At 39.9% G+C, this 17,672-nt stretch overlaps 1 protein-coding gene and 1 long non-coding RNA gene across 6 annotated transcripts in view; one reads left to right on the top strand and one right to left on the bottom strand.

Annotated features, from left to right (window-relative positions):
- Positions 1-17,672, top strand: part of rbfox1 (RNA binding fox-1 homolog 1) — a 433,204-nt gene that overhangs the window by 29,660 nt on the left and 385,872 nt on the right. The gene's annotated exons all lie outside the window — the stretch shown is intronic.
- On the bottom strand, positions 11,691-17,007 carry LOC311267688. Its single transcript, XR_014623867.1, has 3 exons — positions 16,508-17,007; positions 15,964-15,989; positions 11,691-14,641 (listed from the first exon to the last, which is right to left on the bottom strand). It is a non-coding gene; the product is annotated as an uncharacterized lncRNA (long non-coding RNA).

Here is a 17,672-nt window from a genome sequence, read left to right as displayed (position 1 = left end):
AATTTGAGTGAATTTTGTAGGGTAGGGTCATAGGGTCTTTGTCCTTGTTTTGTCTTTGTTATAAGGGCTTATGGAGCGGTTTATGAAGGACAAGGTCCTGAAACAAGCCACCAACATGCAGAAGCTTCTCTTGATCAACACGGCTGATTGTTCCCTCCACAAGGATGCAACCAAAGTTGACATTGGATTTGTGGCAGAAACGTCCATCAGACAGCTCAGAAGCACAAGCAAAATCACAGACAGGCAGGTGCTAGACATAAGAATGGAGACCAAGGCCTTTCTTACAACTCTCCTGGCTAAACTCCTACTTAAGGCTCCAGTGAACCACCTGCTGGTAAGAAATATGCAGTGTCTTGACCCAAGGCTGATGGTTTCCAAGAAGGAACTGTGTGTGGAGAAGATGAAAGGAGTCCTTCATACCCTGGTTGCTGCTAGCCAAGTGAGTGCATCAATTTGTGACAAAGTGTTACAAGGATTCAGAGAATTCCTTTATGTTGCAGCAGCATCTCCTGCTTTTGCTGATTTTGAACCCAAGTCTGACCATCTTGACGTGCTGCTCCACAAGACCATTGCACCTCAGTCTGGATGGAGAAGTCTTTGGGATGTGATCCAAATTCTCTTGGTCATGTCCCATGGACAAGCCAGTGTGGAGCGAGGGTTTTCAGTGAACAAGCAAGTCATGGTGGAGAATATGAAGGAAGAGTCAGTAGTTGCACAGCGGGTCATTGTTGATAGCATCAGGGCTGCTGGTGGCATTGAGAAAGTCGCCATCACCAAGGAGCTTCAGATGTCTACTTCATGCGCTAGACAAAGGTATGTTGCATACCTTGATGACAAGAAAAAAGAAAAACAAAGCAAATCCAGTGCTGACAAAAGGAAGAGCTTGGCAGATGAACTTCAGGAACTGAAGCAAAAAAGAAAACGACTTGAGTCAGACATTCAACAACTTGAGCGGTCTGCTGATGAATTTGCAGAGAAGGCAGAGGCAACACGAAATATGACATTTATTGTTAAGTCAAACAGCCTGCGGCACTCAGCAAAAGACAAGAGAGCAAGCCTGTCAGATTTAGGCAAGGACATTGAAGAGAAATTAAAAAAAAATGAAGGAGTGGACCTGGGTGATGAGTTCAAACAAACCATGATGGTACATTTTGTTGAAACCCTTTTTGGAGTTGACAATGCATTAAGAATACATTTATCTGATGTTTGAAAGAAATTTTAAGAAATATTATTATAAAAGTCTGAGCTTAAGCCTACGTGTTGCCACATTGTTTTTCAGACTTGCATTCAGAAATAAGTTCATAGTTCATAATCAAATGCATTAAGAATACACTGATGGTACGATAATTTCTGTTTTCCCTCATGCTTGAAAGCCAGTGCCAGATTGATGAAAGTGCTTGTAAAGCTTTTTTTTTTGTAATAAAGGACAATGCATTGACTCTGTCTGTAGTTTGAAGTATTTGAAGTGAATATGAACATAACCAACTAGAGATTGAAAAAGGTTTAGTGTTTAGTTTTCATACAATAACTAACAGTTGGAGTAAGGTATACTATACAGTTCTGTTCGTGTACTTATAAAGGTTGTGAATGGTCATGGAAATTTTATTATGGGTCCTTGAAAAGTCATGGAAAAGTTTTGAAATTTTGTCCATGACAATGTGTGGGAACCCTGATATTAGCTTAGAGCAAGTGTCCATATCTTGCTATAGTGTATATCTTGCTGTTTGGGTCGGAAAAACACTGCTTAAGTAAGGCAGATAAACACAAATAATCCTAAAGTCAAACCCATATCACTGGTAGTGAACATACTGTTTAACTACCACCATTGCTCTTTTTTTTTGATCAATTTTTTTTATTTTATTTTATTTTTTTAACACAAACAATGATGCACAGCCACTGAACATACTGTTGCATCAATCAACCCCCCTCCCACCCCACCCGCATACAGGTAAAACAAACTGCATGTACATCCATAAATTAAATTAAAACTAGAAAAATTGTATTTCGTGTGAATGCTGATTGCTGAAGTGATTTTGCAAAATCTGCTGAATGTGCTGGAAAACACTTGCCTAATGCATAAAACATGCATAAAACTATGAGAATGAATGGTCAAGAATTTGCAGGAAAAGCTGATTTTTTCAAAAGCTGAAAAGGCAGAAAAGCTGAAAAGTAATAAACTGAAAGAGGTTAAAAAGCTGAATATTTTGATAGCTGAACAGTTTTCAAGCTGAACATGAAGCTGAATACTTGAAAAAGCTGAAAAGGCAGAAAGCTGAATATTTGAAAAGGATGAAAAGGTTGAAAAGCTGAAAAGTACAAGGTTGAAAGAGCTTAAAAAGCTGAAGATTTTGATAGTTGAATGGTTTTTATAGCTGAACAGAAAGCTGAATATTTGAAAAAGCTGGAAAGGTTGAAAAGCTGAAAAGTAACTAGAAAAATTTGTATTTCCTACGAAAATACAGTGTGAATGCTGAAAGCTGAAGTGATTTTGGAAATCTGCTGAATGTGCTGGAAAACACTTGCCTAATGCATAAAAAATGCATAAAACTATGAGAATGAATGGTCAAGAATTTGCAGAAAAAGCAGAATTTTTCAAAGCTGAAAAGGCAGAAAAGGTGAAAAGGAATAGGCCGAATGGGTTGGAAAAGCTGAAGATTTTGAAAGTTGAACAGTTTCTAAGGTGAATATTTTGATAGTTGAACAGTTTCTCTAGCTGAACATCAAGCTGAATATTTGAAAAGGTTGAAAAGCTGAAAAGGTTGAAAAGTTGAAAAAGGTGAAAAGCTGAAATGGTTGAAGAGCTGAAAAGGTTGAAAAGCTGAAAAGTAATAGATTGAAAGAGCTTAAAAAGCTGAATATTTTAAAAGCTGAACAGTTTCTCTAGCTGAACATAAAGCTGAATATTTTAAAAGTTGAACAGTTTCTCTAGCTGAACATAAAGCTGAATAGTTTGATATTTTAACAGTTTCTCTAGCTGGACATGAAACTGAACATTTTGATAGTTGAACGGTTTCTATAGCTGAACATAAAGCTGAATATTTGAAGAAGCTGAAAAGGTTGAAAAGCTGAAAGTAATAGGCTGAAAGAGCTTAAAAAGCTGAACAGTTTGATAGCTGAACGGTTTCTATAGCTGAACATAAAGCTGAATGTTTGAAAAAGCTGAAAAGGTTGAAAAAGCTGAAAAGGTTGAAAAGCTGAAAAGGTTGAAAAAGCTGAAAAGGTTGACAGGGTTCCCGCGGGGTCTTAAAAAGTCTTAAAAGCATTGAATTTATGAATTTGGAAATAATACCTTAAAAAGACTTGAAAAAGTCTTGAATTTTGATATCTGAGTCTTAAATTTTGTGCTGTATGTAACTTCTCCGTATCGCATTTTTCGTCAAAAGTTTCATTTGCATGGATTAAAGTCCTCCGTCGCTACGATGGATTTCCGTCATTCAAACTTGTGAGATCACTGTAGATCAGAGGAGAACTGTTGGCTGATGTTTATTGACAGATTGTCACACTCTACAGCCAATGGTATCGTTAGCAGCGTGTGCTCGCCTGACCAATGACAGTGCAGTGACCCACACGGGGCGGGATCTCAACACGGAGCGGCGCTAGAGTTTAGCTGCTCAGCTAGCAAGGACTCGTCGCGCTGCTACGTTATCAGCTGAGTTTAGTCAGCACGTGAGAGCTCGTCTGACACGGAGAGTCTCCTGTTGTGTGCTACATGTGTGAAACAACAACTATAGTCTGGACTTTGTCTGCAGTGTATCTGTGTAAACGGCTTCATTCAGCGTCTCTCCCTCCCCTCTGGCACCGTGAGTTACCATGGTTACAGGACCGCCCAACTTTATAATGATGATCAATAAGAAGTGTTTGGTCAGTTTGACTGTACAGAGTCATGAATGTTGCCTGATTGTAGCTCAATGCTGAAATCTTGTATTATAACATATAGAACAAAGCCTCAGAGCTTCTTTGATTATTAACAGCATGTTAGTGATGACAGAAAGTGAGAACTCGCCATCAGACTGACAAGGCTGCAAGAGTTGCTGCTTGTATGATGTATTTTTCTGTTAAACGATAAGAGGCTCACTGTAAACAATATTATTAATAATAATTAATGATAATGATGATGAGAAGAAGTAGAAAAATAGCGTGCTGAAAAGTTCTGTAGATGGTTGATTATTAGAAAGAGTAAAACCTGAGAGAAGCTTGGCAAAAAAAAGGCACAGATTGATTTCATAGATTGAAAATTACATTGAAAAGACAAAAACATTTTAACTGTGTATAGAACAGCTGTTCAGATCATCCTCCTGTAAAACACTGTCAAATATTTAAACTTGATGTCTGCATTAGAGAATATGGTGTGGGGTGAGGCTGTAAATCTCAAACTTATTTTTTTAGCACGTGTCAAGTAAAATGCCCTGTAACATGTTTCACAAATTACAAATTGGGAATATGACTTGGCTACAGCTCGAAAAAACATTTCAGTCAAAAGATTTTTTTTTGCTTTAATCCATGCATTTGTCAACCACTATTATTTTGATCAAAGAACGTAAATAAAGAGCGGCTGAAACATAGACTGTATGGACGGAACCAATAATAGCGAACGCAACGCAGCCCAAGTGAAATTGCTCAGAACGCTAGATTTACGCCAGTAAATCACATTGAGACATCTCTTTTGAGTACTGTGGACGTCTTTTGTTTGTTAAATAAATTAACACTCCGAAATTCAAGGATTTCATTCTTTTTTGCCGCTAGGGCCGTGAAATAGGCAGAAAAATAGGTATTAATTTTTGATATGAATGGTCTTAAAAAGGTCTTAAAAAGTCTTAAATTTAACTTGAAGAAACCTGTAGGAACCCTGGGTTGAAAAGCTGAAAGTAATAGGCTGAAAGAGCTTAAAAAGCTGGACAGTTTGACAGCCAAACAGTTGCTGTAGCAGCACATATGCTGGAGCAGTAGCAGAACCAAAGTTGAAAATGTCCCCATAAGAATGAATGGGAAAACACCTCCCAAACACCTGCAGGTTTAGAAAAAAGTGTGATGGTTATGGCCAAAATATGTATACAGTGAGTAACAGGAGACATTGCTGAACCATGTGATGTATTTTTTATTTCTGTAGAGTGAAAAATGAGGGCACAAGAGCGAGAGACAAAACCGGTACCGTCTGCTCCACTCCAGAGATTTAGGCTCAAAGTTAACACTGCGCCTTATGGGGGAGTTGCTGGAGTGCTTGCCGCTCAAGGGCTACTACAGCCAAAAGTTTAAGTTCTACATCTGAAATAAGACCATCATCTGAAAGCCAACAAGATTTCCTACATTTCTATGTATATATTGTCTATGTGAAGTAAAAGCTGTGGGACCCAAATCAAGCTGAAGGGAGTTTTTTCTAAACTTTTTCCAGCTGCTCTCCACTCTAGCGGTGATGTTCCGCACTCTAGCTCACGCAATACACACCCATTATAAACCCAGAAGACGAGCTAAAAATCCTTCAAACTAAAACTGTGATAATTTCAAAACCGTAAAAGATTTAAAGAATTTGAAAAACAAGTTCAATAGGTCAAGGTCTTGTGAATAGTTTAAAGTTGGAATGGTGTCTCTAGCTCAAAGTATGAGGGAGCAGAAGAGGTTGAAAGTCCATGAGTTTTGAGGAGGATTTGAGGATTTTCCCATTTGTTTCCATGTTAAATTTTTTTTTAAAAAAGCTGAATATTTGAAAAAGTTGAAAAGCTAAAAAGCTGAAAAGTACAAGGCTGAAAGAGCTTAAAAAGCTGAACATTTTGATAGTTGAACGGTTTCTATAGCTGAACGTATGCTGAAGTAGTAGCAGAATGAAATTTGAAAAAATCCCCATAAGGATGAATGGGAAAAAATTTGGGTTTTAGTTTTGAAAAAGCTGAATATTTGAAAAAGTTGAAAAGCTAAACAGCTGAAAAGCACAAGGCTGAAAGAGCATAAATAGCTGAACATTTTGATAGTTGAACGGTTTCTATAGCTGAACGTATGCTGAAGTAGTAGCAGAGCGAAATTTGAGAAATTCCCCATAAGGATGAATGGGAAAAATTTGGCAGAAAAAGCTGAATATTTCAAAAAGTATGAAAGATAGAAAAATGACAGCAGTAATGTCCTTAATGAGCTGAACATTTTGATAGTTGAATGGTTTCTGTAGCACAAAATTTGAAAGAGCTAGAGAGAGCCGAAAAACGTACGGAAGAAGAAAAATAATAACTAGAAAAATTGTATTTCCTGCGAAAATACAGTGTGAATGCTGACGGCTTAAGTGATTTTGCAAAATCTGCTGAATGTGCTGCTGGAAATGCATAAAACTATGAGAATGAATGGTCAAGAATTTGCAGGAAAAGCTGATTTTTTAAAGAGCTGAAGAGGCAGAAAAGCTGAATATTGAGTAACTGTTCAACTGAAAGTTGAACAGTTACTCTAGGTGAACATGAAGCTGAAGGTTTTAATAGCTGAACAGTTTCTCTAGCTGAACATGAAGCTGAATACTTGAAAAAGCTGAAAAGGCAGAAAGCTGAATATTTGAAAAGGTTGACAAGCTGAAAAGTAATAGGCTGAAAGAGCTTAAAAAGATGAACATTTTGATAATTAAACGGTTTCTATGGCTGTACATGAAGCTGAATATTTGAAAAATCTGAAAAGGTTGAAAAGCTGAAAAGTACAAGGTTGAAAGAGCTTAAAAAGCTGAACATATTGTAGCCGTCTAAATGGAGGCTGTGTGCAACAAAGGAGCCTTGTAGGTGGGTTTCTGTGAGACACAGAACATCTGCAAGACACAGTTTATGATGGCTCTTGATGTCATTCACATGTGATGGAAGTCCTTCTGTGTTGTGGTGAACAATGGTCAGAGTGTAATGTCTGCTCAATGTTTGTTTGAAATGGAGAAGAGGCATCATGTTGTCCAAGTTGACATGTGTCATGGTCTCCAAGGCTGCAGTGACGTCTTGGTTTGCATAGATTTTTTTCTCGTCTATATCCAGCATGTACAGTCCACTGAGAGAGGTCACTCTACTGATAGCCACATAAGCCATGCCAGGTTCAAATATTTGTTTCAGTGAGACTACAGCTGATGTCTTTGTCATACCTTGAACCTTATGTATTGTGCAAGCAAAGGCAAGTTTAATGGGAAACTGTCTGCGTACCACTCCTTTCTGTTTCATATCCTCCTCTGCTCTGTCAATGTACACAAGATTATCGGGTCCACCTGGTGCTCTATTGCGGTAACGCATTCCGGCTGTTTCATCATCCATCTTGAGCCCAAGCATAGTGACGTGTGTAAAACCACTTTGTTCAGAGGTAATTATCCTTTCTAGTGTGCAAAAGGATCCATTCACTAATCCCTGAGAGACATCGATGTTTCTGGTGAGCATGGCACGTGCGCCTTCAGCAACATTTAGTGAATCAGGTAAATCGTTTTTGCCTCCTTTTAATGGTTCGACTTGTCGTGCCATTTTGCCACTGTGTGGGTCTTTTTTATAGTCATCTGCATCAATGGTAGTGATATTAGAATGCAGCAGAGCTAACGTTGCACAGTTGTGGGAATTGACTTGTTTGTTTGTTGCAAAAATGTGCAGGGCATCAGTCGGACAAAGTGCTGGTTCAGTGATGGTTTGTGACAGCATAGCTCTGTCTGCTTCAGACAACTCATCTGACTTGTTTTTCACACGGATCCTGTTCAACATCTCTGCAAAGACCACATCATCTTTCTGCCGCATGATCTCAGTCAGTGTGACCATCTTAAAATGTCCCCACAGGTCTATTTGTAAAGGCTCTTGGACGCAGAGAGGTTTACTGTGTCTTACTGGTGGTAGCTGATAGAAGTCTCCAACAGCGATTACTGACATACCTCCAAATGGTTTTTGACAGCCTTTAATCTGTTTCAGTCTGGCATCCACATATGCAAAAAGTGGCTTTGACACCATGGACACTTCATCAATGATGATGATTTCAGCATTTAACAGATCTGATCTGACCTCATCCAGTTTATTACCAAGTCCTTGAAATGGGGGTTTTAGGCTTCTCGGCAGCTTGAGCAGAGAGTGAAGTGTTGAACCTGATATATTAAAGGCTGCGGTTCCAGTGAAAGCAGCCAACAGGACAGTGGGGTTTGATATGTCAGCCTCCTCAGCACGTCTCGGCAGTTTGCACAGTATCTTAGATGCTTCTGAGTAGATGCATTTGATGAGATGTGACTTTCCTGTTCCAGCACCACCGTTTATGTAAAAGAAGAATTGCTCAGGATCAAGGCCACAGACACGCTTTATGCACCAGTCTCTGACTGCATGGAACACACATGTCTGTTTCTGGTTCAGATTCTGATACATTTGACGTAAGAGTGTGGGGTCAACTGCAGGGGGTTCTCTGATAGCTCTGGCTTCTGTTACAGCATTAGCCTGCTTTGCATATTCTGGGACATCTTCCTGTACATTTTCATGATCTGGCGCTCTTGCTTCCAGTTCTTCAATGCACTCCAACCTCACTAGTTCAGATTCAGGCGCCAGATTACACCATTCATCAATCACACCTCTGTTCTCTTCAAACTCCTCAATTGCACTCTCAATTTCTTCACTGTTTTTTTCATATTTTTCTCTGTTTCGTTTGACAATGCGTTTGACGGACTCTGGACGGTTAGCACCTGGTAGTTCAACACGGCCACGGTTGTAGAATGACTCATATGTGGGTAAAAAAGAAGGTTTCAGTTCATCGTCTGATCGGTAAGGAACGTACAGTTTCAGTAATGTGCCATAAAACTGCTCGGGATATTTCTCCTGCGATGTGCGGTGAAATCTGATGACAGCGGGCTTATCGTTTTCTCTCTTTTGAACATATCCCATCTCATTCAGCAGAGGAAAAACCTTTTTACCTTTGGTCTGTTGGCCATACACAAGTCTGCAAGTTGAGGCAAAGTCTGCCATACACATCTCCTCAAACTCTAGTGTTTCAGGCCTGGCTTTGTACTTGTCTGTCAAAGATGTCATCCACACATTTACACATTCTGATGTTGTGTTTTGCAGGTCTGACATGGGGCGACTCATTTTCACTGGGTTGTCATCTGTCGGTATGAATACGACACCACGTGAACACTTTTTCATTTTGATACCACATGCACGGGTGACACACTCCTGGGCACTGACCTCTCTCTTTTTGGAATAGGCCTGCATGATTTCTCTCATTTCATCACACTCATTGACATTTTCTCTGTTGGAGTTTTCAATTAGCGTTTTGAGATACTCACTGACAGAGTTTTCACTTTTGCAAATATATGTGCAGATGTAGTTGATCAAACTGTAATAATTCAGTATGAACTGAACATCAATATTTGCATCCCAGGCAGAAAGTAGAGCTGCGTTATATGGATTTACCCAGCAGTCTTTTGGGTCACGCCTTAGTATCACCGCATTTGATCGTTTCATCAGGTGCAGACAATTCTCATACTCGCTGAGTGTTAAATCACATCGATCCAGGAGCTGGTTTAAACTCAGGGAGGCAGTTTCAGGTTCATTCAGCAGCAAGTTCAGCGGTCTGAGCTTTTCTTTTGCTTCTGCCAGTTTTTCTGGATCATCTTTATCTCCAGGTCTTGTTATCATTGTATCTCTGGAAGGTGGTTGGGGAAAACCAAAACGACATCCAGAGCTAGCACTTTTGAAACATGTCCGTGTGTGGTTTTTGCTGTGCATCTGCACTTCTGTGACTTTCTGGTACAGGTCAGGTTGTGTAACTGGGTCGGGTAGCTGTGCAGTGATATATTTGTTCACAAAGTCACAGATAGTTTGATCATAGTCTTCTTCAAAAACAGGAGCTCCTTCTACCCATAGCAGGCAATGTATGTGCGGGCTTCCTCTGTGCTGAAACTCAACTCGGTAAAAGAAATCAACAACTTTGCCAAGGGGTTGTGCAGGCGACAAGATCAAATCTCTGTATAAGGCCTCAACACGCTTATCAAACATGCGCATTGTAGTCACAGGATTGCTTCGCAATATGTCACACTTTGTGGACCAGTCGAGTTCATCAAAATCAACTTCCTCACCCTGCTGACGTTTTATTGCTTCAATCACCTCGGGCCAACGCATTTCTGCTGCAGAAAACGTACAAAAGAAAGTAGGAGTTCCAAGCTGTCTTATCATGGCAAACAGATCTCTCGTTGTTTTCTCCCAATAGGCTGGTGTCCCTCTCAGCGGCTGCATGAATCTGACTGCATCTTTATGTCTCACCAGTCGTTCAACCTCTCGTTTGTCTTGCAACATTCCTGATGTTATTTTGCGTCCATCTCTGGTGAAAGGTTTTCCCTTACGTAATTGAATTGTCATGCTGGACGTGGCCAAGTGTATTTCACTTACAAACTGTGCAAAGAACAAATAGTTTGTGTCTCTGGCAAAGCGATCATCAACACCTAAAAGCCTGCTTTTGAAATAACCACTGGGTGTTATATTGATAAGTCTCTGTTCATCTAGTGTATTTTGACCAGTGGGGAACTGAACAGGGAAAGCCATGGCCTCAAGTTTGGGTGTTTTGAAAAAGCTGACTGGACTGTTTCCTTCTGCAGGGGCAACAGAGTAGATTCCTTCACTAAAGCACAATATGTCCTCTGAAACATCACGTGGCTGAAGGCATGACTCCAGAGCAAGACCACCATTTGGCATATCACCTTCTTGTTCTGGATCATCATTCTGCTCTTCTGGTTGGCTGTCATCACAAAGTAGCATGTCATTGTTGTCCACTTCATTTTCAGGACCATTTTCTGCCTCACAAAGTGCATTTCTCTCACACATGTCAATTTCCATTAAATCATCTTCATCATAATCAACATCCTCCATGATCGCATTAACATCATCACAATCATCATCATCTTCGTCATCGGGAAGTGTTGGGTCACACAGCTCAGCCTCATCTCTGATAGTGATGTCCTTATACTGTGGGTGAATGTGCTTGAGTTTATTCAGTGCCTGCACCAGTTTAGACCAGGTAACAGTCTGGAACAGCTGATGACCTCTGTAACACAACCGCCTCTTTAGCTTTACTCTCAGTACTTGAGACTCACTTCTCAGTCTTGGCAGAGCGTTAACAGTTTCCTCAATCTGAGATGGAACACAGACAACATTCCCTCGAATACATTGCTGTCGTCCTTTAGGAAGAGGAATAATTTTTGCAAATGCTATGCACTTGGCGATCAGATGTCTTTCCAATATGTTAAGATCACACAGTTCAGGTGGAATGTCAGTAAGCTCCAAGTTGTTAGCTACAGCAAGGCTGGGCATGGCTCCTTTTTTAAGGTGACTATGGCAGGTGTGACAAATCCACTCTGTCTTTCTCTCATCAGGCACTTTGCACTGTTCATTTCTGCAGCCTTCGTCACAAATATGAACATACTTTCCAGTCAGGCATGCTTCAACCACATCTGGATTTGTTACATACTTTGACCTAATGCAGCGCTGAACTTGGTTTGGAAATGAAGCCTTATGACACACTGTGCAACAAAATGTGGGACCAGCCTTTATTTGTGATCTGAAAACAGATATGGCCTTGTTGATCAATGGGTTTTCAGCCTCTCTGTCACTCTCATGTGCTTGTCTTTGTATTTGTCTGTATTTCCTTGTTATTCTCATTGCACATCTCATCTTATGCATACTCCTAAATGCAAGATTGTTGTTACGCTTCTCTTGCATTCGTTGTCTCATTAGTTGTCTGTGTTTTTCTCTGAATTCAGTATTGTGTCTGTACTGGTTTGTTATGTAGCCTCTTTGTTTTTCTCTGAATTCAGGATTGTGTCTGTACTGGTTTGTTATGTAGCCTCTTTGTTTTTCTCTGAATTCAGGATTGTGTCTGTACTTTTTCGTGATGTAGCCTCTTTGTTTTACTCTGAATTCAGGATTGTTTCTGTACTGGTTTGTTATGAAGTCTTTTTGTTTCTGCCTGAATTTAGGATTTTCTCTATATGCAGTTGTTATATTATTTCTTCTATTTTGACGTAATTCAGGTTTTTTTCGATAACAGTTTCTGAAATTTGCTTGTTTTCTTTGCCTGAGTTCTTCATCAGAATTTTGCCTGTTTGCATAAGATTTTTTCTTTGCTCTGAATGTTTTGTCAGAAGCATACTTTTCCTTTTCTCTCCTCTTTTGATTCTCCTTTCTTTGCGATACCTTTCCAGAGCACAAAAGTCTCCTCTTATATTTTCTTTTTGCCTGCTTACTAAGTTTCGATAGTTTATGAGCGATGTCATGTAAGGCACTATCACTCACCATTGTATCAATAATTGGAGCAGAAGACTTTGATTCATTTTGAGGAGCATCATGTGATGTGTCTGAATTCAAAGTGAATTGGCTCAATGGCTCTGGTTCCGTTTCCATGTCAGCGCATGCTCCATGTACAGTGTTATTGCAGACATCAGTAACAACAGTGGTTAACCTTGGAGCACTCAGGCTTGCCTCTTTCTGAAGCGCATCATCCAGCACAGCAGTTGATAGAGTAGCAGTCTGAGTGGCAGGTGGACTCTGTGTGTCTGACACGGCTCTATTCACGTTTGTTGTGTTCACAATGTAAAACTCCACAGGCTTCAACTCATAGGTACAGGAGGAATGTATGTCCATCATCTTGTGTTGCTTCACGAGCCTGTCAATCATATCACTGAGATGTGGGAATGTCAGCATGACAGCTGTACCAGCCATGACCGAACCGAGGGGTAAAGGCAAACCTTTGGCTGTTCTGGAGTGTGGATCAAAGAAACCGTATCTGCCTGACCTGGTTCTGAATACTGCAATACACAACGATCTCATCAGCAGCAGTGCATATTGGACCTCGGATAACAAACAGCTCAGTCCTGACTCCAGGTCCAGATAGTCATCTACAGCTCCAGGTAAAGGTTCGCCAAATGTCCCGTATCTTGAAAGTATTTTCATGTCTGCATGAAGTCTGTGCCTGCGGGTACGAACCTTATCAGGTAGCTCATCAGTAGTCAAATGGCTGTGTTCGGGGACCCTTTTCCTGGCTTCTTTATATAACACATTACCTTTATCCAAAACAAGGTCAAGGTCTGCTCTGGTGATGTTTTCATTCTCATAGAGAAATGCAAGAAAGGTTAATGAGTTACAGGTACACTGCTGGTTCCTGAATTTGCCATATTTGAGAGAGGCCTGGCTGCGTGATGCACAGACGTGTTTTTCAGAAGGCTGCTCTGCGAAGTCCACATAGTCTGCATTGGATGGCCCTGCTACACTGAGGTCTGCCTCTACAATGTCAGAATGTGAGATCTTGTGCATATCACCTGAATAGCTTGCAGCATGGGAGCTAACTTTTTCTATGGGATCATTACTGTGACGTCCCCTCTTTACCATGTCAGCATAAGAGACTTTTGGCGAAGGCACATCAACTGAATGGTTTACCTGGTTAGCATTTGAAGTAGCTGTTACACTTGGGCCATTGCTGTGAAGTGTCCTCTTTACAACGTCAGCATAAGAAATGTGTGGTGAGCACAATGCATCATATTTACCTTCTCCACTGCTCTGGGGACCAACACATGCTTCCTGTTCAGCTGTTGTAGCACAGTGCATCTCATCTGATCTCTGCCAGCGCATGCGTACAGCTTGAGACTTCTTACTTTTCCTAGGCATTGTTGTAGATTCAAACAAATTATTTTTTATTAAAAAAAACAACCTTTTTTTAGCTTGCAGAAATGGGCTAAACGTATGCTCAGCTAAAACTGAAGTTTATTTTGTTGTGTTAATTCAATGCTTTAAAGCACTATCAAGAGATATGTACTAATGCTCAAATGTGGTATTCAACTGTGAATAGCCGTAGGCTAGTACTATAGTTTTCAGTGACAGCAATCCAAATCTTATTCCTTAACAAAGTTAATGTATAAGACCAAAGAAATGTATTCAGGTTTATATTTAAATATCAGAATCAAACACAGCTTCTTCAAACAACAGCAAACAAACAACAATAAAACACTAAAGATGAAGTAGAATTAGATGTGAGTCAGGGTCAAGTCAAAATGTGAGTCAGGGTCAAGCCAAGATGTGAGGTCAAGCCAAAATGTCGGGTCAAGCCAAAATATGAGGTCAAGCCAAAATATCAAATATGATTTTGACAGGAAAGGGAGAGATAGCGTGCAAGTGTAGAGACTTGCAGGGTTCCAGTCAAAGATAGAGAGCCAATAACAATCAGGAACTGGACTCTGATTGGTACAGAAAGGTAGAGAGAGCGTGCAAGTGTAGAGACTCGCAGGTTTCCAGTCAAAGATAGAGAGCCAATAACAATCAGGAACTGGACTCTGATTGGTACAGAAAGGTAGAGAGAGCGTGCAAGTGTAGAGACTCGCAGGTTTCCAGTCAAAGATAGAGAGCCAATAACAATCAGGAACTGGACTCTGATTGGTACAGAAAGGGAGAGAGAGCGTGCAAGTGTAGAGACTCGCAGGTTTCCAGTCAAAGATAGAGAGCCAATAACAATCAGGAACTGGACTCTGATTGGTACAGAAAGGGAGAGAGAGCGTGCAAGTGTAGAGACTCGCAGGTTTCCAGTCAAAGATAGAGAGCCAATAACAATCAGGAACTGGACTCTGATTGGTACAGAAAGGGAGAGAGAGCGTGCAAGTGTAGAGACTCGCAGGATCCAGGCAACAGATAGAAAATCAGCAAGGCGACTGTAAGACAAAATGGGAAAGATCAATTAAACTTCTGTTGGAATATAAGGGAAAAAACTCAAGTAGCTTCTACCCTGAGCTAAACATGAACATGATGTAAAAACATTAGGGATGCACATAATAAATCATACTGATAAATTATCGGCCAGCAGGGATTCCCATACATTCATTTGAAATGTGAAAACCAGTAGTCATGAAATGCATCAATTCAGCAAGGCTTGTCTTGAGGTCTCATTTATTCCATTACAATTTCCCAAGAGTGTGTTGAAGCAGCTGCTGTAGCCAATAGGTTTAGAAAGTGTGTGCTTATGGTCAAGTCACTACAGAGTGCCAACCCTGATATAGTGTATATTTGCCCATGCATGGCCAAAATCTGTGCCATGAATGACATTACCGCAGTAGCAGCCCAGCCACAGTGCTGAGCTGTGTGTGTCTGAGAGGCACAACTGTTTGTCTGAGTCAGGTGAGTGTCTGTGTGCTCATTTGTGAGCGAGTGTGACAGAGACAGTGCCTGGATGCAAGCTACAAATGTGTTTATAAAAATGCAGTGCAAAGATGATACAAACATTTCATAAAAACGCTGATCAAGTCTCTCTCTCTCTCTCTCTTTCTATCCATGCTATGTCCATAAATAATAATTCATAACTAAATACACTTAAAAGAACGTTTGCATTTTTCTATACTATTTTTTTCTTTTCAAAATTACATAAACTCCCTCAACACAGAATGTTATGGATCAAACTATCATGGACTTCATACAATTACACAATTATTAACATATGGTTTTGTGTCTTGTGCTGCAAAACTCTAATCAGATCAGCACGTAGCACCAGTGAAAAAACAAACCTTAACCTACAGGCCTGCTAGTTTTTTAAATTAATTTATAGATTTGAATTTACATGTTGTGTAGATTTGTCACAGTCTGTTTAAATAAGTTCTTGTGACATATAAAATGTGGTTTTGGTCACAACTGATATTTCAGCCCACTGTGTAGAAAATACAGAGATATATCTAGCTTGTGTTGACAATCAGCCTGACAATACCATGTACCAATACCAATACCTAGTATACAGCTAGAGACAGCCAGAAGAAGTATGGAGACAGAAAGATATGATGTTTACTTTCTTCTCAAAAAATCAGGGGGTCACATCTCAAATGTATCCGGATCAAATTGTTTTTCAGGGTGTTTAATTTATTATTGATTATATAAAGTGTGTACGTGATTCCCATCGACTAAGTTTATTTAAATGGGGACTCATCCTAAATTGTAAACCCATGAAATATCAGTTCAAAACAATCATAATGTCTCCGTGTGCTCTTACGCTTCAGAGTTTGCAGGAGTCACAGGCTGGGAGGAATCCAACGAAGTCCAGTTGAGTGAGGGAGAGAGAGAAATTGAGATTTTCAATTCACTGAAGAAAACCAACCTCACAACTAATTTCAATTAAGGGCCTTAATACTGCTCCATCTCAGCTCTCTGTACAGCGAGCTCGGTACACTCTACACAGTGTATGTTGCCTGTGCTTCACCAAAATCAGTCTGTGTCATGAATGACATCACCACAAAATCAGCCCTTCGACACAGTGCTGAGCTGTGTGTGTATGTGAGAGACAGAACTGTTTGTTTTATGAGTAAGTAATTATTCTTATATGCAGCAATTGCTAAAGTAATTCAATTACTTTTAAGAGAAGCAACTGTAACTATTAATTTAATGTAACTTGCCCAATTTTTTTTATTTTGAGACATATAACAATAAAGAAATCACAAAATATATAAATCGTGTGAATCCAAACAAGACTAAACAGTTTGAGATACTAAACTGTGTTGCTGTCAATTTATGTAGGCAGTTGCAGCTTTCATACTTACCAGGCAAAAACTCAGGCTTCGGTCAATGTCCTCTATATCTAAGAAAGGAAACATATATTAGTTTAACTACAAATCATGACTAAATACTTCTCCATCTCAGCTCTGTGTATACTTGAAATTATCATTTTGTTGGTATTAAGGTCACGCTGCTTCTCCATTCTGTTAGTTTGGGTTGGAGTTACATGCACACACGCGCGCACACACACGATTTTGTGGCAAAACTGGATGTGCTTGGTGTCATATGATCTATCATGTTTATTGCAACTTGGACAGGACATTGAGCAAGACTACAGTGTGGTTGGGCCGCCAGAAAGCGTGTGGAAGACAGACAGAGATGTTTAGTTTGTTCTCAGAGAACCAGCAGGTCTCGTCTTATTTCAATTGAGATCACATTGTTTGATTATTATTTTCTGGGTACTGAATGTTCAATGTATGGATGTAATTCCTGTCAACAAAGATTATATGGATGGGAAGTCATTCTGAACTACAAAACGACTCACATATCAGTTAAGTGACAGTCATGACAAACATAGTGTCTGTGTGTGTGTGTTTATACTCACACTGCAGAGTCAGCACAGGACATCAGCAGGAACACGAGAAGGGTCAGTGGTTTGGGGGGGAGAGAGAAAGAAGATGAGAGTTTCAGTTAACTTCAGAAAACCAGTGTCACAGCTCATTTGAATTTATTGTCATTACTCATGTAACCAATCAAATAGTAGTTGGGCATCAGAGTAGTGTCTGCAGAGAGGCAGCTACCTATAATAGTATGATATAATAGTAGTAATAGTAATAATACAGTATATTATCATCCTACTTTTTTGTCACTCAAATTAAGGTTACTTGTGACAAAAAGCTGTAGCCTTTGGTTTATAACTTGCACAACCGACAACAAATTAGCCAGCCACATGGAAACACATTTAAAACTAAATGAAAAGTTATCTGTAAACTGAAGGAAAAAAAACCAAAACAAAAAACATGATTAAAATAAAATGGGACAATGCTCTGAACTGAAAACTGCTGTTAGTACGTTGGCTGTTGGTTGTCTTAGCCAAATACACTGGGCCTCTGCTATTAACTGCAGCTAACTGACGTCGGCTCTCCTTTCATAACTCCTTCACGCGCTAGTCCGTTAACTTGGTTAGCGTTAGCGGTTATGCTAGCAACG

The sequence above is a fragment of the Pagrus pagrus genome (genome assembly GCF_965226575.1).
Source record: "Pagrus pagrus genome assembly, chromosome: 13".
Taxonomy (NCBI): domain Eukaryota; kingdom Metazoa; phylum Chordata; class Actinopteri; order Spariformes; family Sparidae; genus Pagrus; species Pagrus pagrus.
This window is presented reverse-complemented; position numbering and strand designations above follow the sequence as displayed.